This window comes from Vanellus vanellus (genome assembly GCF_965231255.1).
Source record: "Vanellus vanellus genome assembly, chromosome: 5".
Classification (NCBI taxonomy): Eukaryota; Metazoa; Chordata; class Aves; order Charadriiformes; family Charadriidae; genus Vanellus; species Vanellus vanellus.
The window spans coordinates 25023483-25044823 of NC_138910.1; the positions used below are offsets into that span (position 1 = coordinate 25023483).

Genomic DNA, 21341 nt, shown 5'->3' on the forward strand with positions numbered 1-21341 from the left:
CTGCATCCTTAAACGGGGGTTCCTTGCATGATCCCCATTGCCATCCAAACTCACAAACATACATACCCAGTTTTGCCCACGTACACTACCCATGGATTGCTACGGCAATGCACAAACCAAAATCGAACTCTGTTTAATCCAACAATCTCATTCCTGTGGAAGTACTTCGTGATAATCCCATAGCTATACCATCAACCCTTACTTCAAGAATGCATCATCTCTTTAAGATCATACTGTGAAAGAGATGCTGACCTTTTAAAGCCCTTGAATTGCTGGAAGATCCCCCACTGCTATGGGTAGGGCGGAACAGCAGAGCTCTGGGAAAGACTCATGCTTCTTCCTTTCTTCCTGCTTGGTCTGAAGACTCCAAGCTCCATCACCACCTCTGAATTCACCTTCTTCCTCCTCCTCGAGAGCAGCACACACAGTCGTGCTCTGTGCACTTTGCCAGAGGAGGAAGAGCAAGCAGGCAGCCCGGCCTCTCAGCCGCAGGCTGCTGCAGAGGGAAAAGCCTGGTTGCCAGAGCTCAGCCGTCCTCGAGCTTCCCTGCCGGAGACCAGGCTCCCTCTTTTCCCCGCCCCAAGCAGAACTTCCAACCTAGGGCAATCCTGGAAGGGTCATGCCCAAGATGCAGAACTTCATTGCAATGAAAATATTAAAGGAATAAAAAAAAAAAAAAAAAAAAGAAGGGACAAGCATCGAAGAATTTTTTTTCAAGTCACAAGGGATTTTTGGGGCATTTTGCCACACTGCTCTCTGGAACTGTGCCTATCGGGGGCTCCAGGGCTTTTCTAATGGTGCTATGGCATTTCAGCATGTGCTTTGCTCTTGCCCATTCACCTGAGCCAGCTTCAGTGCCAGGGATTTGCCACCATTTATAGAATGGTGGCACAAGACAGGTAAACACAGTGGGAATAGGAATAAGGGTTATTCTCCAGACAGCCCCAGGCTGACGGCTGAGGTCCTTGGGGCAGTTCTTTACAAGAATACACAGCTCTTACTTTCCAAAGTCACTTAATTGTTTTTGATAAAACCAAGGAGAACTGTAATAGCACAGTATCTGTCAAATGAACTTCAGTACAGTACATTTTACAGCTTAAATGAGCATTAGGAAAATGTTCTGAACGGAACAAAATGGCATTTTCAGTGAGGGTTTGAGGTGAGTCACCACCTACAAAGGCTGTAATGGCTCTGAGATGATCCATGATATGTATGTGAGAAAAAAAGGGTTAGAAGTACAGATTTATCTCATCAGATGCTCATGCTTCAAAAGAATTGGAGTACAGCTATAAACCCACACAAACACACACAAAAAATTGCTGAGCTACCTTCCTCAGAAGAAAGCTTTCCTGAAATACACCTTTAATGGATTTTGTCTAAAATGTTTAGGGAGCAAAGGGCTTGGAAAGGAGTCGGACACATCACCCCTAGCTCTGGCTGACTATCTAGAAAAAAACATGGAGTGCAAAGTGGTGTGAGGCACTGCCTCTAGCGTTTGCAGCTTTTCTCCTCCTGTACCGCAGAAGCTGTTTCTCTTTCCGGTTACTGCGAAAGAGCGAGTGGAGCAAAGGGGAAGCTGGCGGCCGGACAGACTGACTGACAAAGAGGAAACTGTGCGAAGCCAAGCCTACGCAGCGCTCTGCAAACACATGCATTCGCAAAGTCCTGCAAATGGACCGGCGTGCTCTTATCAGTCCTCTGGTGCGTTACTGCACATCTTACGGCGTCTCCAGAGAAGCAGCAGCTTCACATTCAGAGCCTCTGCTTGAATCCAGTTATATTCCTGCCTGGCGTATTTCTAGCTCTCTGTCATTACACAAAACTCTGCACAAAGCCCTATCCTTTCCTGATCTGCTTATCCTAAAAGCAAAATTTGAAATCTGAAGCCTATTAAAAGCACCAAGACTAATGCTGCTTTGTTCTTCAGCTTCCTGTTTAAAAAAATAGTCAACAGGAAAATTATTTCTTACAGCAGACCACAACCATCCTGTTTCTTAACACAGTCTTTTCACAGCTGCAGTTGTCTCTAGTGTAACTGTGCCATTCGGCTATTTCACCAAGCTTTTAACTCCTTCAGCTGATTAAAAAGAGAATTTCTGCTCTCTGCAGTGCTTTGATAAGAGGCCAAAGCAGTCTGGATAATGCGCTGTAAGTCTCCTCGGCACTCCATGTGCCATGGGAAAGTTTCTGGAGCAGGCAGAATACAGTTTGGTTTAATATCAGACTTTTAAATTAATTCCTTAAGGCAGCTCAGACCTGAATGCAGCAAGTGAGCCAGCTGGTCCTCGCAGCGCTTTCTCAAAAAAGCAGTATTTTTGCAAATGCCGTAACCTGCCTACCTCCCTGCAAGTTAAGCAATTGCTTTCTGCACGCTTGTGCTGGTCTGTTTCACTTTTTTTCTTTTTTACTGGGTTGTTTTAGATCAGGTTTGTAAGGAATTGGTGGGAACAGGGGAGAAGCAAGGTAACGCTCAAAACCTGGGTCCTCTAAGGGAAGCCACTCACTACCCAGGGAGACATCCAGCCTCTCCAAACCCCTCCCTGCACACATTATTTGCAAGGAGGTAAGGGGGAGAAAGGCACTGGGTGCCCCCTCTCTCCCATTAGCTACTACCTCTTCTGGTACTGATGTGCTTTCTCAACAGGAAAATTGGGAACAGTGAAATTAGGTACACAGCTGCACACTGGTGAGCTTAGCATTTAGCTACTGCTGAACAAGCCCTGTAGTCCCCACAGCAGTTACCAGGACGGTCTGGAAAATGGCATTTTGGAAGCCCAGGACAAGCTTCTGTCATAGGCCAATCTCAGGCAGAACTGGCTTGAAGTTTAACGCAAGCATCCTGCAGAGTTGTTTACTCGTGATGTTCCAGAGCACACATTTCCCTCAGGAGCCATCAGAAAAGAGATCATATGGCATGACTCAGAAACCTGTGTGCCCACACAAAAATGTATAATGCATACTCTTACAGAGCCAGTGAAACACCCCAGTTTGTAAAGTTGTAGCTTAAAATGTAAGTTACAACGCTGCTTCACTCTTACTTTTGTCACTCTCTGGCTCTGCTCCTGCTGCTGAGAAAGAGAATTTCAGAAACTTAAGCCGAAACTTTGCAGCAAGAAACAGCACCTCTGCCTTTGAAGCTGTAACTCGCCCTTGCCGTTCGGTTGTTAGATTTTGTACAATCTATTTCTTTGTCTGACTTTTTGTAAGCAAAAAAAAATATAAATCAATAATGGTGCTCTCTGGGTTATGAAATTTGATCACTATAAGCCTGTAGGCAGAATGATAATGTACTGAAGAGATGCAGCGATCGGGGGGCTTGCCCACAGCGCAGCACTGGGGCTGACCCCTGGGATGAGCAGCACCTCGCTGGCTGCAGAAGCAAAGCAGCTGAGTCAGCACAACGCCGAAATTGAATTCTGCAGCTGCTTTGTTCCTCACTAATTCGCAGGATCACTGTTTTGCGGAGAGCATAGAGATGTCCTAAGATGTTAAGCATAACTCTGCAATTAGAGGAAAGCTTTGGTTACTGTCCTACACTTCAGCAGTGGACTCGGTTCATTATTTGCTCTTGGTCAGTGGGAAAGAGCTGGATTTAAGAAATAGACATTATGTTCAATTGCTAACAGCTGACACTATAAAATACCTGAAATAGTAACCAATCCACCCAGTAATAAATGTTACCTACCAAATCTGTTAACAACCAAGTTGCTTATAACAGTCGGTGCTGCAGGGTGTTGAAAAGGAGCCAAAAGGACCAAGGCTGAAGGCATATCGGTACTTTGAAACCCAGGACATGTGTCCTTGCATATTTTCTAGGCAGTAGTGTACATTATCACAGCTTTTAAGAAGCTATAAGGAAGCGTTATATCTAGATGAGCGTTGGTGGTGCGGCAGAAAGGATTACGGTAACTAACCCGCGCACGTACACCACAGCGTCGGCCCCGGAGCCCCCAACACAAAGCCCTGTATTGTCAGCAAGAGAGGAGGATTTCCACAGCTGGCAGTGGCAGCAGCTGCTTTCCCGCTGCGGGGCGGGCGCCAGCAGCGCCGTGCACACCGCTGTTTCCTCCAGAGGTCCATGGCTGGAAGCCGGCATCCCACTGCAGTCCTCACGCTCGCTCTGCACCCCATCAGCTACAGCCCCCGGTGCCAGGGCAGCCGCCCTGCAGACCACGGGCAACCTTCTCGAGGGGGCCGTGCACGCAGCCTGCATCTGCTGCCTTTTAAGAACACCGCCCCAGCCGTTAGCAAACGAGATGCCCACCTAAATACAGGTAAATCATACCATCACAGAAGGAAGCTCTGATTTTTGCAAGCTAGCAGGCACACCCTGCAGCCCCTATCAGAAATGCTATTAAAATATGATGATATGCAATACATTGTGATAAAAACTAATTTAATTCAAAAACCAAAGTATGGGAGACAGCATATGATGCATTCTACAAAGAGCCCCTTGCTTCACGAAGTAACCCCTAAAGAGCAATAAGCAAAAATGGCACTATCTGAACTCGGTGAAACACAAACTCTGAGCATTTCAGATTTAATTCGGTACTTCGGAAATCACTTCAGGAGCATTACAAGTGCTGAAAAGAAACGTGACATTTAACATGGGATGGACAGTGTGAACAACCGGCCCGCAAGTGCACTGTTTGCATCCAGTCAGCCATTTTGAGCTGCTTTGAGGCACCCCCTCTTAAACATATTGAGTCAGAGGCAGACAGACAGCTCACTGTGGTTAATCATTTCCTGCATGATTAATTTCCAAGCAAAAAAAGAGGAAGGAACAAACAACTGTAGAAATAAAATAGAAGTGATATAAGTCAAGGGGGAAAAAAACCCCAAAGTTGCAGACTAAAATGCTGATTGGCCCTCTGTGCAAAAGGACCTAACTTCCAAACTGATATTGATTTGTTTTTTTTTCAAAATGCATTACTTTCTGCTAATGAAAGAAAGGAAAATTTTAAAAATCTGAATTTGAGGAAACTGGGCTGGGTTACCAAGTACTTTACTAAAGTAGCTCTCAAAGCACAAAGGGCAACTGACTATAAACACATTACAAAGTATTTGGAAAACCATTTAAAATCAGTTTCATACAAACCACAGTATTTGGTATGAACTGGTTTTTAATGGGGTACAGAACTATTAAATCAGTTTGATAAAAAAATGTTACTGCGTTTTCTTATGAAATTTGTTTGAGTCCCCCTGCTCCCACTTTCCTTGGTAGACCCGAGTCGTTAGTAAATCTACATGTCCCACGTTCCACCACCATATATTCCAAAGGCCAGAGGGGCTGTTTGCATTAAGGAGTCAGGTGTGGGAGTGTGGAAAGGGGTGAAATGAGAACTTTAGAGGATGCTGAAGACAATCCTCCCATGCAACACCATGCCAGTAAATCCCATCTGAAAAATATCAGATATTTTTCTTCTTCTCTTTTTATTAAAGTTTCTAAAAATATAGAAAACTATAAAGAAAAATGTGTAGATAGACGGTTTTAAGCGCCCCAAGAATTCAACAAGGACAGCAAACCAGACCCAGTGCAGCATGAAGCCACTTGAATACGCTGAAGATGAATTCCTCTACAGGGTGAAGAAAGAATATTTAGGAGACTCTCTGGCCTCAGTCACTCATGGAGTAGGGCAAAGCCTCTCACAGGCACTAAAGTAACCCAATATAAGATCTACTTGAGACACCACAGGACTGCTGTGTGACTGCCCTATACTCAGCACTCTTCCTAATTGGGATAAAACTCCCAAAGCCCAGGAGCTCAGGAGGAAGAAAGGGACATTTAAAACGCTACTCTCAGTATTTTGGGGTCCTTTAACATCAGTGACTGGTCTTTTAAGGATCGTTTCTGGCTGAAACGACACTCCTTTTCATGCAGGAATTACAAGACTGTATGGCCTGAGGAAGGACATTACAAGGGTATGAGAATGCAAATTGTCCTGTCCTGTCCTGTCCAGAGGAAGTTGTGGTAGCGAAAGGAAGCACTAACGTTTCACCCTAAAAACCACTTGCAGAGAACCTGACAGCCAAAAGAGAGACCAACAGAGGAGAAGTTACTTTGGATGCATAAGACTCAGGGAAATTCTGGGGAGCTGCCGCTGCCAGAGAGAGGAAGCCAACTTTATTTGGGACTTTTTGCATTTCAAAGAAACTCTCCACAGTACCTGAAGTGAGTGGTACGAGTATGACTTTACACCCAGACTGAAAAATGCCACCCCCTACGCAAAATGCCAGGGCAGAGAAAGTGGCTGGTACCAGTGATGCTGAAGAGCTCTTGCCTGTACCCCAAGTCAGAGCATCCTTTCTCTTTCCACAAATGGCCCTCGAGGGGGTGACAGATGATAGGCTTCATTCACGGGCACATGGGTAAAGCCGATGAAGTCTGTGTGGCCCCAAAATAGGACTTAGCCCAACCTGAATGACACACAGGAGCTGGCAATAACAGGAAGATCTGCCACGGGGAACTGCACCTTTACAAATTTGGCAGTGACTGACTAGAGGGATGCCATGCCATCCTGCTGCGGTTAGGGGCCAAAAGGGAGAAGAGAGGAAAGCAAGAGCCTGGAGGTCTCCAGCAGGAGCACACGGGGCAGTTCTTGGGTAAGAAACACACACCAAGTCAGTATCACAGTAAGCCTTTTTTCAGTCCTCCTTAGGCTGCAGAGAGATTATATATTTTTTAGTTTGTTTTAGATACACTCTTTTCAATAAATTGCAGAGTTCTAATCTTTTGGCTCTTACAACAGCGTAACTGAGCTATGTGAAAGGTGCAGGAACTGGGGGTTACTGAGAAGCAGTAAGATAAATAACCACAACAGCAAACAAAGCACAAGAGTAGTTAGAAAAAAAAAAATGAGAGGATGCCGTAAGGTGCTTTCATGCTTCTGTGCGTGCTACCCCAGGCACCCGCGCTCTGCCAACCCTACAGCATCTCCATCTTCCTCCACCTCTTATGCTCACCTCCCTCACCCCTGAGCACCCAGCCAAGTGCAGTGACCCTGCAGGCAGCAGCTCACACTGGGCAATCCCCCAGAGTCTTAAAACCCCCTAAACACTTTCGTTCTACTTCTTACCATCATGGGAAAACAGTAACGTAGCAGGTTACTATGGGGTGTCAGTGACAAACGAACCATCAGACTACTGAGCCAGCACGCAACTGCGGGGCACCAAGAGCAGTAATGGCCAGATGCACTCATGGTCCACAGCAAGTTGCATCCAGCAAACCTCATCTGTCAAAGGCAACCAGGAGTTATATGGCGAAAATCCAGCGGTGCTGCATCCATGGAAAATTACAGCTAAGAAATAGGCCGCTGTGGTGTCAGAATGTTGTTTTAATCCAAGTATTTTAAGAAGTTTTTTTCTTTTCAGTGACATATTTTTCAAGATATGCAGAGGATCACAGGCAATGGCTAGCTTTGGAGGACTGCCCCCAGTCACCAATACAGTCACTATTTGGAAGAAGCAGCAAAGCTTTTGGTCAGTTCAAGTGTTTGGATGTTCACTTGAGAAAAGCTGATAATGTAAGAGCAAATACACTATAGCAGAAGGTATCTCTCCAACTCACCCAAAACAGAAATTGCTTCCATCCAATCCATGCTCCTATCATTTCTTTCAGCCAGTGCCTTCAGAGGAGATGTACAGAAATACTCCTGTCTGCTCAGACTCTGCGAGTTGGCTCACCATCCCCTCCGCAGCGACGCTGCCCGGGGAGCAGGACCTCAGCCCTGCAAACAGCGCCGGGAGCGAAGCCCCTGCGCCGGGCACGGCAGGAGGGAGTCTTGCGGGTGTTTTAAAACAAGCACGTGCGTGTCACTCCTCAGCAGGAGGTGGGGGCCAAATGCAGCAGACAAATCTACTATACTGGCTATATCCCAGCCCTCGGGACAGGAGGACACAACTTGAGACATTGCAGCCTCCTACAGCTCCCTCTCTACTCCTGCCTCCCTGCCAAAAAATAAAAAGTCCTTCCCCCAACCCCTCCACAAAGACCAGCCCGACGGCAAACAGCTTCACCCGCTCTCCCAGGCAGAAGTGATGGTTAAGGACTGACCTGTTTGTCCCTGAGCTCTTACTTCAGCTGTCCAGAGCACAGCTGCCTACACTATTCAATCACCCACCATCCCAGGCCGCCTCCGGTCAACCCGAATGTTTGAAAGGAGGCAGAAGGCTGTGTTATCCTTGGCATGCTGCCCAACACGGCCAACAAGGGATTCACCCAGGCTGGAGGCGACCTCAGTGTGCAGCCCTAAAGAAAGGCACCCTTGTTACGGTGCTCCGGAGCAGCTGTAGGGACAACCTCTCCACATAGGGACAACATACCCGGGGCAACAAGGACCTCGCGTCTCTCTCCATCTTATTCCCTCTCCTGTTCCTCCTTGTGAACATTTTGTGTTCACAAAATACCGTTCCTAATACATAGCCCAAGAGCTTCTCTCCGATGGGCCTGCTTTTTCCAGTATCTCATTACTTCAGAGGTGATCACTCAGTGTCATGTGGCTGTTCAGCAGCATGCACTTCACTGCACAGCTTTCTCCCCAAAACTTGAGCTGTCTTAAGCTCTAGGAGCTGTTGGTAGGGTGAACGGGCTAGTTCAGAAATTAAGGATTTCCGAGTATTGCCTCCAGCTTATTCAGTCCTAAATCAGAACAAAAAACATTGCATTAATTTGGAAGAAGACCTGAAGAACAGGATTTTTTCCGCCAGCTTATCCTTACAGCACAGCACCACTCAGCTCTCCGACTCGACAGGGTCATTTGTGGCCTGACAGTGGCAGGCAGAGGGCAGGAAGGGATGTTTCCCCACACCTGGTGACCCAGAGCCGGAAAGGCATGGGCTGGCCCTCGAAGCCCCCGGCTTGTTACCATGGGAAAATAACTTTTGTTCACATTAGCGTCCCTGCCTTTTGCCTTTCCACCTATTGCTCCAATTTTTTTTTTTTTTAGGATGTTACAGGTCTGACCACTTGTTTGCTTTGCGTAGCGTGAAAGTAATTCTGCCATTTGAATCAAATTTACAGAAGTCTGGAGGATTTTTTTTCCCCTTCTCTCCGCTGTTTTATGGTGTAACAGGCCAAAAAGTATCAGAAATTAGTCTGAATGGGTTTTTTTTGGACACTTGAGCTGTTGCAACTTTCAGCCAGCATGGAAAGAAGTCATAGGAACCAAATTTGGTAAGCGAGCCCTAGGATTCTGCTGGTGGACGGCTGCTGACCCACTGGCGTACCGTGGGTCCCCTTCACAGCAGTGGTTATAAGGAGTGGGGCTCCTCTGCAAATCCTGGGGTTAGGATGAAAAGAGCCTGTTTGGAGCCACAGGTTACATTGTGGGAACTCTGGGACATTCCACACCGCATCCTCTCCATGCCTCCAGGGCACTAATAACATTGTGCCCTGCGTGACACCATTGCTGAAGCTGTCTTCACCTTTCCCTTCTGACCAACAGGACTACAAGAAGCTGCAGTCAAAAGCATTTTACTATAATGAAGGCATACAGAAAAGGATCAAGGGTCTCACAGACTGTCAGATTATTTTACTTCTCAGTAGGCGTAGGTTTAGAATTCAATTGGCTTCAACATTCAAACAGGCTTTTTTAACATAAAGTGTTTTCTTCATCACAATCAACTAAGTCTTACTAAACGCGCAGTGAACTATGACTGGTCTACTAAAGCCAGCACCCATAAAATAATATTAAAATAGCGACTACCTCTAAGGGGGAAATCTGAGGCATATAAGGGCCAGACATGTGGAATGAATTTTAAACACCATTTTCCAATCCCTCTCTCTTGTAAATATTGCAATATTCCTATAAGAATGTTGAAAAACTACAGTGCACAGAGATTAGTTCAGATTTCACATCAAAAGCCCAAACAAAAAGTTAAGTGGCCTGGGCAGTCAGCAGGGAAAGAGCAACTACACAAGCAAGAGCGCATTAGATTTTTTTACAGCCCAGGTGTCGACATGAATTAGAGAGTAACTTGAATACCTGTCATTAGAGGAGCAATCAAAGACTGATCTGCCTGGAGTGTGGGAAAAACAAAACAAAACCCAGCCCCAGAGCTACATAATGTAAGGCAGCCTGCGCCGCCAAAGACAGTTCAGAAAAACTAATACCACCTCAGAGCCAGGTTACCGTTAATAAAAGCCTCAGTTCAGTGCAGCAAGGCCCATAAATCAGTTTTGTGAGAAACAGGCAACCAGGTCTGGTAGAGATTTTAATTAAAAAGAAAAGAAATAATCTGATTTTCCATTCTGAAAGTTAATTTTGGATGATTGGAGGCTGCAAAGTGCCGAGACTCCAAACCTCCACTAAAATGGATGGAGATGGAGAGTCTGACTTTACTCTCATTAGAGTGTGTGGAAAGGCGCAGGCCAGTTTTCAGAGGGGGCTGGATGAGACCCATTGTACCTTATGACTTCGCTGAGTGTTTGAATTATTTGGGGTGATCAGACTTAAAGAAGAGTGCACGCCGCGAATTCCCTTGATGTTCTCTGCTGTGCAGGGATTTTCACTGTAGCTGGGGGTTAGTCATAAAACCAGATCATTTGTGAGGCACTGAATCATATTTGCACATAAGTAATGAATTTGAGGAGTGTCACAGTCAGCGGTCAAGGTTGGTGTTGGCACCCACAACACCATCTTTTGGATGCAGTACCATAGCCACAGCCCGCACAAAGATGCCATCACTTGTGTTTAGTGCTGCTGGCATCTTGCTTCATGAACTTGGGGAGAGCAACTGGCAAGATATACTGTCATCTGCCTCAAAGGACCACGACCTATTGAAAAACTCCCCACAACTTTCCCTCTGTGCCCTGCTCACAGACCACAAACTGAATAGAAACTCACGTCACACTTTACAAACGGACTAGATACTAAATGAGGACTCATTCTGCATATGACTTGTATCCCCTGTGTTCGCAAACCTTCTCTGTCTTCCGATGCAAAAAGCTATAAAATAGCAAACGCTTATTTTTGTAACGTGGCGAGGGAAAGTTAAGTTCTTTGTAGACTCTGCTGGGCTGTTACAAAACAATTACATTTTTATTATTCACATTCCCAAAGGAATCAATGCAAGTTTGCAAATAAAGCAATGGAAAATTTTCAGCTTACTGAGGTATAAATGAAGATACACAAAATATACCATTACTTTGCACACTGAAGAGTTTTTGGTATTTACTAGGATTGGTATTTTACCATAGATCCTCCTCTGAGAATAGCTACAAAATGAAACTTCCTCTTACATAATTTATTTAATAACTAGCTTACAGTAAAAATGAGTATCGCTTTCAAAGCTGGAAAACCCTGACGTATGTGAAGCTGGGCAACGTACGCTGGGTATCTGCACATGCAGGGAGTTGGATGACAAAGTGTCCATTTGCACAAGCAATCAAAGCAACTCACAGCATCCGTTCTTGCTCGCTTGGAAGAGGGCCTCTGCCTTCTGAGGTTTGGCCTGCTGTGTAGTTCATACTGCGTCTCAGAAAGTTTTCAGATGGGCTGCTATGGTTTCAGTAATTATTTTTAAAGGTTCTCGGCAATATGAAAACAAATCTGTGGAAGAGATTTTAAAATTGGGGTGGAAATAATAAAGGGGAGGGAAAAGAGGAAGCAAAAAGTAACCTGAAGCAAACAGAGGGTCTGCTTTGGCAAAAGCTCCCTCCCCTCCCCAAACTCCAGGGCTTCAATCGCCCCTTCTTCATGTTGGAACCAACCTTTGCTCACCCCAGACTACTCGGATACTGTGGCCAAAAGGTGATCATCTTTTCAAAAGGGTCTACAAAACTTTTGAAGCCTTGTCCAAAGCAATACACCCCACCCCCAACCCAAGGTGAATTAAGGATAAGGGATTCATTTTTATCTCAAATATCCTACCGTACATATTTTGGTTTGAAATGGATTCATTTAAAAACAACAAAGAAAAGCAACACTGTTACTGAAAACACATTATTTCACATGTGAATTTACACGATCACCTAATGTCCTGGCAGTGCTGGCAAATGATGTCTTTTTCTAATCCATATTAAAAACAAGTCCAAAATGTTATGTTCCTACACCACCAGATTATTTGCCTGGTTGGAATCCAGCAAGAAACTTATCCTGCAACTTACTTCAGAGAAATTATAGAGGAAGCATTACGTTATTGCTATTAAAAATTTTCCATAAGACAACTCAAAAACTATCTTTAGATGGCTTGTACAAAACTAACAGACCAGATAACCATTAAGTAAAGTAGATTGAAGGTTGCCATTATCTCTATATTGTTTGGTTCTCTGTATCATATACAAAATCTACTAAATCCAACCATCTTTTTCTCTATTTTAAAACACATAGATTTTATAACATACCCATATTAACTGTGTTGATCCACTGCCTTTATTACCACAGCAAGAAAAGCTTAATTTTAAAAGGCTAATTTTTAAATAAATAAATAAATAAAAAAGTATCAGCTCTCCTTTGCTGATAGGAACTGCTTTAGTTTCACTCCAGACTTACGAATTCTTCTACCGCAGGAAGGTATGGTCAAAAAGTAGTAATATGAATCTGTACAATAAATTATGAGGGCTGCCAGTTGAAGCTCTAGGGCTAAAGCAGACTACCAGAAACCATTTGAGGGAGGTGGAACCGGTGGACTGGTGTTTAGAGAGATCCCCAGGCAAGGAGCCTGAAGCCCTGGTGGCTGCTATCTCAGACTCCCATTCACAGCTGAAGTGGTGCAAGGGCAGACCAGAAATTCTGCCCCCTCTGTTTGGATTTAGTTTGGCTCTTTGTGAAGCATTAAAAATGTAACCCACAGTGCATTGAATACCTCTCCACGTGCAACAGGAGAGACCTTAGCCTTCAGCATCTGAGTTTTTATGCGTGCAAGTCACCCACGATGCTCATGCACTGTTCCTATCACCGACAATTTCCATTTGGTCCAATCTGGAAAACATCCTGAGTAATACAAGGATGAATTTTTCTGTTAAGTATTTCCAATGCTGCCTTTCGGCAAGAAAAAATGTCAAAAGTCACTTGGAAAAGAAAGGTACAGCTAAGAGATGTTTCAATTATTTAATAAACAAGCTGCCAAAATGCAAAGAGTAAAAAATCCAGGCAATACTAATATTCATAGAATCATGGAATGGTTTAGGTTGGAAAGGACCTTGAAGATCATCGAGTTCCAACCTCCCTGCCATAGGCAGGGACACCTCCCACTAGACCAGGTTGCCCAAGGCCACGTCCAGCCTGGCCTTGAACACCTCCAGGGATGGGGCCTCAACAACCTCTCTGGGCAACCTGTGCCAGTGCCTTACCACCCTCAAAGTGAAAAACTTCTTCCTAATGTTCAATCTGAACCTGCCCTCTTCCAGTTTAAAGCCATTCCCCCTTGTCCTACCGCTATGTGCCCTAGTAAAAAGTCCTTCCCCAGCTCTCCTGTATAGGCCCCCTTTAGGTACTGGAAGGCCGCAATAAGAGCTCCCAGGAGCCTTCTCTTCTCCAGGCTGAACAGCCCCAACTCTTTTAGTCTCTCCTCATAGTAGAGGTGCTTTAGCCCTCGGATCATCCTCATGGCTCTCCTCTGGACACGCTCCAGCAGGTGCATGTCCTTCTTCTGTTGGGCACTCCAGAGCTGGATGCAGTACTCCAGGTGGGGCCTCACGAGAGTGGAGTAGAGGGGCAGAATCACCTCCTTACCATTAGAAGCCAAGCAGAGATCAGAGTATAGACCAACCACAGTTATATTTTATTTCATTTACTAGAGTAGAGCAACAAGAAAAATTCAACTCAAAATAACTTTGGAAAGCCATTTTTACATAAATCTTGGGAGTTTTGTCTTGCAGCAGGACTTGATATTTATGAAAGACAAGTGAGATAACATTGAAACAGAGGATTTTACACTTGGCACTTTAGCTGAAGACTCAGCCTTGATATTGGGACTATGAAATTTGCACATATGCATCTGAGTACGCAGTACCCATCTGCAGCAGATGATGCCAATTTGAAGACCTGCAGTAAGGGCATACTGTTAATCTGTCCATACCTAACCTAAGGTTTTCATTGCCCAGTTGAAAGCCTTATAAGTAAAGATAGCTTCTGAATATTTCATTTATGATATATGCTTCTCTACTTGTTTTGGCAATTACCTAATAGATGGCAAGGTGCAAGTTCTGTTTAGCATGTCTGTGGTTCTTTTAAACTCAAAGCAATTCTAACATTATATGAAAGACTAACTCAGTCTACGAATTTAGATTCCCTGTTCTACCTGGAGAGGCACTAAAATTTGTGTATGTTGATATAGTACAAAATTTAATAATGAGGGTTTTGGAGGAAAGAAATAGAGAGAAGTGGGAAACCAATTTTATGTCCTGTTGAAGTTTGAGACATGAAGAGATTTCTATCTTAATCAGGAACTTAAAAAAAAAAAAACACCAAAACAACAAAGTTTTGTCCTTAGACGCTCAAATTTCAGCAGAGCCTACATTTGCTTTAGGAATTTGAAATTTATTTTTAAATATAATTTTAGAATTTTCTGATATCTCAAATTTAAATTTTGTGCCGAATTCACCCTTGATCTCAGGGGAAAAAAAAGGTTTTGATAAGCTGATAGTGTTAATTAGAAAAGCTTTTCAATAAAAATGTCCTGAAAAAACTACAACTGTGATCCTTAACTTTGACATCCAAAGAGAAATTTTCCAGCTTAGGCATCTCAATCCTACTGCTAGAGGCTTCTGTTTTCACAGCTTCACTAGTGTATTGACATGGCGCTGCTGACCCAGCACAGGGCTCTCTTACTGACTCCTGACTGCCTTGATCGTCCCCTGGTCCCATGAGGGACACTGGGCGAGCTGGTGCCACTAGAGCTAAGACTGGAAAGACACAGATGCAGACAAGCAAGGAAGCCCAAAGTCCCGTAAAGGGTACTAGTTTAACGCATGGCACAAATCAAACCAAAAGCAACCAAGGACAACAAAGTGAAAACGCCCTTCTGCTTTCCTCCACGTCTCCGATTACAGAAGTCTCTGCTCCAATTTATTTCTCTTTGGAAACAACTTTTTACAGCTGCACATGGCAAGTACTTAGCTAGCAAGTGAAGAAGAGAAGCTGGAAAGAATGATTATTAATGGATTCTGCCAAAAAAACAGGCAGGGTAAAGTCTTTCGCGGCTTAGCACAAGACCTAGCTGATCTTCCCCTATGCAAAGAAGAGGAATGTCCTGCGCTACCTTCCTGTGAAGGAAAACGGCTGGACCCCAAGGATACCTGCAGCACTCCCGACTTTCTACTTATGAAGCCCATTGAGTCCACACACATTAAAAGACAGCGTTTGCCCAAGTCGTTGTTAGTTAAAACCAAGTGATTCCATTCATCTACCTGTATTTTATTTTAAAAATTAAATATTTGTATCTCCAACTGTTTTCTACAACCTTCGACAACGAAGTGTTTCCATGTAGCACGTGTAGTCAGAGGCAATGTGCCATGCTGGTGCCTGCCCTGGAGAGCACAGTTTTACCAGGGGGCTCAGGGGACTGTAGTGACATCGCACATGAAGTCATGTCTAGCTGACTGTGTAGGTCCGACCCAGGTGGACACGCTAGGCAAGTGAATACGCTAAGAGGGACAAATTCACATCTTGCCTGAACTCGGTGGAAGCTGCAAGCCATGCTTAAGGAGAGACAAGATATCCTGGCCAGCTGCTCCGGGCCAGCAGCAGCTCCTGGTTCCTGCCAGGTTTTTGGAAGCAGTGCCCAGCCAGCATCACACCTCTGTATTAGCTGGCACGTGCAAGCCAGCCTGCTCCACAGGTTGTGCAGGAGCTCATTGGGAACCCAGGGAGCAGCTGGTTTTGGAGGTTATTTGCCCCCACGCAAGACAGCAGGTCTAGCTGAGCTCCTGCTGGTATTCCAAATGCAGGGGTTTTTGCATAAAAAGTAGTAGTTTGGAGGTGCTTAATCTAAAAAAAAAAAGTATGTATGGCATAATACTGCCAGGAAAAACCATACCCACAAAACCAAAAGCAGCCACATACTATCATTCAACACTTGCATTTCCTCTTTAGAACATTCATCGGTAAGTCCTCTTACTCCACAGGACTGCTCAAATTTGTCCTTACTAATGCTGATCTACCAGAAGCTCAGAGGAGAAAACAAATTGGTCACTGCAGGCTGGAGCGCTGAGTGCAGGTGCCCTGATACAGCAGGTATTGGAGGGTGGCAGCCAATTTCCCCTTTAATTTCTTTGTAATAAGACCGGTTGTCACAGTTGTTAAACCCTAGCTAAAGTTAGCATCACATCTGCTGAATCCTGTAAATACAGCAGAAACCTTGATTAAACTGTCTGATCGGGTCGGCTAGCTTGCATAGGCAAAAACCAAACTGGTTTTATTTTAAGTAAGTTTGAAGACTAAGTTTAGCATATAGCAGACTGAAGTACAACTCCTGACATCTCTGCTTTCAAAACCAGAATTTGTAATTAAACAAAGAATTAAGAACCACTTCAAATCTGAGGCCACAAGCTTCCAGATAAAAAGAAAACTTTTCCCTCAGAATGCTGTTGTATCTGGATCAAACCCACAGCTGAAAGGAAGCTATGCGTTGGTTTTATTAGGTCATAAGACATATTACTCTCACGAAGTCTACTTTCTCTCTTAAACTGCAGTCCTGATGACTGTCAGTCCTCAAACTATTGCAAGAATCACTGTTTTCTTCTGTATCTCCCAAGGCCCTCGTAAGCAGGCTAGCTCAGAGGGCTGAGCTACAGGTGGTGCTGGTCCAGGCACCACCACGCAGAGAAAAAGCCCCGCTTCTGCGCAGAATGGGTACGGCAGCACCAGGGCTGTCTGTGTGAACAAAGCCTGAACTCTGCAGCCAAACGCTGCTTCAGGCGAGTCCTGATCCATCAAAACTGGCTATTAGGAAATGCTGTTCAATGCAGACCAAACTGGTTTTGCACGGCTAGCGTGAATCTGAAGTTTGCCGTTAGTACCATAGTTTTGAGAGCCATGATAAAAACGAGCAGTTTTCTGTCTTCCCACAACTGTTTACCTGAGAAAGCAGCACAGCCTGCCTCTTCAGGTCTCCCTCTTATGCTGGGAGCAGACCTGGTAGTTGTCTTGCCAGCTGCTAGTGATAACAGCTCAATACTTTGCCACAGGGCACAGTATAATGCACTTATTTCATCTGTTGACTCCCAAATTAGAAGAGCAGTATCTCCTCGGGAAAGTCAGTAACAGCATGTCACCTTCTCTCCCTGAAAAGTGGAGTATGGGATATGCTGTACCACACATCTGGAAGAGTTTATTGCCTTTAAAATAACTATTCAGCTTTCATCAATAACCAGAAAAATTTCAAGTCACTGTCAACAAGGAGACTGAAATACAGATGACAGACAGCAGTCCTTCACCTGAGTCACTATTGATTATATCATTCCTAGCAGGTATTTATCTCTTCTCTCCCTAAAAATCTCCAGCGATGGAAATTCTGTGATATCCCTGTCATCTACTTCGCTAACCTTACAGCTAATGAAGCTTTTCCCAGTACCTAATCTAACTCCTCTGCTGTGATCTCATTTGCTATTTCTCATCCAATTTACAACTGATGTGCAGAATAATTTCTTCCTTTCCTCTTCATGGCTATTTGAAAACTGTTTACATGCCTCTCTGATCTTCTCTTCTTTAGGCTAAGCAATCCTATTTCCTCCAGTCTTTTCTTACAGGCTGTATTTGGTCTGTCTCTCATCATTACTGCTGTTCCTAGGATGTTCCATAATCCTGCATCATATTTGAAATGGGTGAGGGTGACCCAATTCACCATCTTTATCTCAGTATTGCACTGTATGTTCTTTTGCAGCATCCAATTTACTAATTTGAAATAAAAGTGTCAATTTAAAAACACTCATATTTTCGCTATATGCATATCTCCCTCCTGCAAACAGGCCATCCTTTCTAACCCGCGGTGTCCAAACAGGTGTGTTTGGCTACTGATGACCCAGCAGTACCATCTTTTTTGGTCCTCTAATGTGGAATACCTCTCCAAATATTAGTCTTTGCACCAATCCTCATCCTGGCAGCAGTTCGTCATGCTTGGTATGAGTCGTGGAGCCACAAATGAAGCGAGATGGTTGTCTCTTCCTAGGGCTAACTCTTCCCCCTTACATCTCCCAAGCCTGGCACCCAGATTTCTCCAGCCTGTGGTTCCCAAAGCAAGTGCACTGCTGCAACTACACCAAAGCATCAATCCACATGGACCAGCAACAGACCCTACCAAGGAGAAGCCTCTGGGACCCTCCCAGCATCAGTTTCTACCTGGCCCACAAAGCAGCCACAGTTAGAGCTTACAACACAGTGCATTTGAGAGAGGAAATAATATTTGATCTGCTGAACTGCACCAGCTCTAGATTACCATGTTGTATCTTATCTACAGCACATGCTTTCTGCTTGAACCTCTGCTGCACTGAAAAAAAAAAAGTAAAGTTGCTGTTATTTCTTTCTTTCTGATTCGCTATGTGTCTCAGTGGACCTTTTCATACTATTTCTGTTCATTAGCACCAAACTCTGAACATTGCAGCCTTCACTGTGCAGTTTTCAAGTGTACCGTCGTTCGCTCTAGATCCGGTCAACTATGAATTCACAGCGCCTGGTCAAATCATGTCTCAGGTCTCCTGACCTACTTGTGAAGTCTCAAACCCCTCCACTGTTAGCCCTATGCTACTGGAATGAAAAAACACCCCACTGTATGTGTTAAAAGCTTGTGGATTTGGCAGAAAATTTAATGCAACCTAAGGCACCTAAACCTGACATTAGGAAAGGGGTGCCGTATCAGAGCATATCAGTAAACTTGCATTGCCATTAATCCTGCCCCGGAGAAGAATGACTCCTATATTGTCAGACTGCAAATCGAGACATGAGATGGCTCTGTGCCTTCTGGCTTTTATAGGCCAGGGATGACACATGCCGGAGACTTGTTTCCTCGCTGCTGCTGCTCACACAGTGACTCCTCCCCTCTCCCAATGCAAACCCCGCGGGCTCTGTACCTCGTCACCAGCAGGAGAGATGCTTGCACAGAATAGGAGGCCAGGCAAATTCAGTCCAGGATATACTTGCTGTTAGACTGCAACAACATTTCCCAGGTTGCACATTCCTGCAAGGAAGAAAAACCCCCAAACTATTAATTGTGAAACTGAAACACTAGGGACCACAGAGCCTGGGTACGTATCTATTATGCACTTCCTTGCGTAAGTAGAAATTCTGCATGAGAAACTCTCAGTGTGTAAAGAGCAGTTCGCCCCCATCTAAAGAGGAATCAGACCAGGAAAATACACTGTGTGCGCTCCCCATATCAGTCCCTGAGGCCAAAGGGCCCGATTTGTTCTCAAACAAATTTAAGATAATTCCCCTGACTTCAGCATAGCATTGTAAAAGGCAATATAAACGGTGGAATGAAAGCAGAACAGCCTAAGAACATGTGTGGATAGATGTGGTGGTAAGACTGAACAAAGTTACCCACTGCTACAGTTGCTCCTCTTAAAAGAACCGTGGTTCACTGACCAGCTTTGTAATAAGGAGGTTTCTATAATTTAGGCTAGGGAAAAATGCATGTAAAAGCTGAAATAAATCAACTAAACAAAAGCAAAACCAACCTCCTTCAACCTCTAGATGCTCTTAACGGCTAATTACAGAAATGATTTGCAGAACTTGCATTCAAGTTGGGGGGGGGAGGAGGAAGGAAGGGGGAGGGAATGACCAGCAAGATGTGACGGAGACATGCTGCAAATAACATCCCAGCAAAAGATACCCTTGTCCATTTGATGTATTTCATATTAAAACAACAAAATGTCTTTAACAATCCAGTCAATTTAAAATAAAATATAAGAACAGTAACTATTCAGCATTTTATGGATTTACTTCTATTTAGAGATCAAAATCTCGAGACTCCAATCCCTCACTGGTGTGAAACCTTTGCATACACTATGTGGTGAAATGAAATCCACAAGGGGATCCTGCTATAAACTCTCTGAAGCTGGCCCATGCAGTTCATCTTTATATTTGTTGGTGTTGTACCCCTTAACTCTTGTTTTTCCCCTTGCGGATAATAGGTCAACCTTGTGCAAGTGCAACCAAGTGCACAGTGGACACAGGGTCAACAGAGCAGTGCGGATGAGTACCTTTTGGGGAGCAAAACTGGCCAGTGATTAAAGTAGCATTCTGAGCAGTTTATTCTGTTTGTTTGCAAAATTAAGGGCACTTTAAAGTTGCTTTCATCTAACTTTGAAGCACTCTCAAACTTACAAATTTTTGTACTAATACTGCACAAGGGAAAGAAACCAAAATAAATAATTAAAAAAAGGTCATACAGAAAAATGCATTATTCCTCCATAGATGCTATGCATGTGTGCAAACACACACATTCTCCCTTCCTTCTGGAGTGCAGTAAAAGAGGAGGTTTTTTTCCTGAGCACGAAATTTGTCCCCATCTGGTTCCATTTTTTACTATTTTCTTTTTTTTGGTTTCTTTCTCTCTCATTCCAATCCATATTTGTTTCCTTTTGTTTAGTCTGTACTCTTTATTCCCTTTCCTCTTTTTGCAGATTTCCTTTTAAATTTGTTTGGGAAAGAAACATTCTTTCCCTGGTTTTCATAATACAAGCTGGTGGAACCGGCCCATTCAGAAATTCCCCCTCTCCTGCTCTTTCCCTCCTCTTTCAGTCTTGGTTGTCTGTGCTCACTCTTAGCAGCAGAGTAAAAGTGTTTGGCTTGATTTATTTAAGACAGTGTTATCAGTTTATTTTTTAATTCCGTTTCAAATACTTGCTGCAAACCCCTGCATGGAGGCTCAAATATATTATTTACGAGCCATAATATTTACCTTAAACCAACTCATAATCTATTTGAGATGAGCCGCTATAAGGCAGGATTAGGCCAAAATGAAACTGTCTGCAGCGGGATTTTACTAAATTGGTTTTAAATCACATTCTTAGTTAAACAGAGTTGAGTTTCACTGTGGTCTGGTGAAGGCTATAAAACCTAATAAAGCAGAAAGGTCGACTTCAGGCAGAACTTCGCTGCCTTTGCCAATCTTGCCAGTTTTACAGAAGTGGAGAAGCCCAGCTAAGGCCAGAGCCTTCTGCATGTGAAACTCCAAAGCTCAAAACCCCAGAGCAAGCTTTGCAAGGCTGCAGCGAGTGACAGCCGCAGGGCTGTAACCTGCCAGAAACGGGGCCCTGTTATTCCTAAATCGCTGAGACCCTCGGCGCCCCGCGGCAGAGCCAGACCCAGCATGCGCCGCCCTGGGCAGGCGGAGGTGAGGACCTCCCCGCTTGCGCAGCCTGGTCCTTCCTCAGCTGCTGCGTTCCTTTTACGTAGATGTTT

At 44.3% G+C, this 21341-nt stretch overlaps 1 protein-coding gene across 1 annotated transcript in view; it reads right to left on the reverse strand.

Moving 5' to 3' along the window:
- The window catches only part of WIPF1 (WAS/WASL interacting protein family member 1), a 56411-nt gene that overhangs the window by 15514 nt on the left and 19556 nt on the right, over positions 1-21341 (reverse strand). The window contains exon 2 of the mRNA XM_082484648.1: positions 19007-19113. The gene's annotated coding sequence lies outside the window, so the exon portion shown is untranslated. The remainder of the gene's footprint in view (positions 1-19006; positions 19114-21341) is intronic.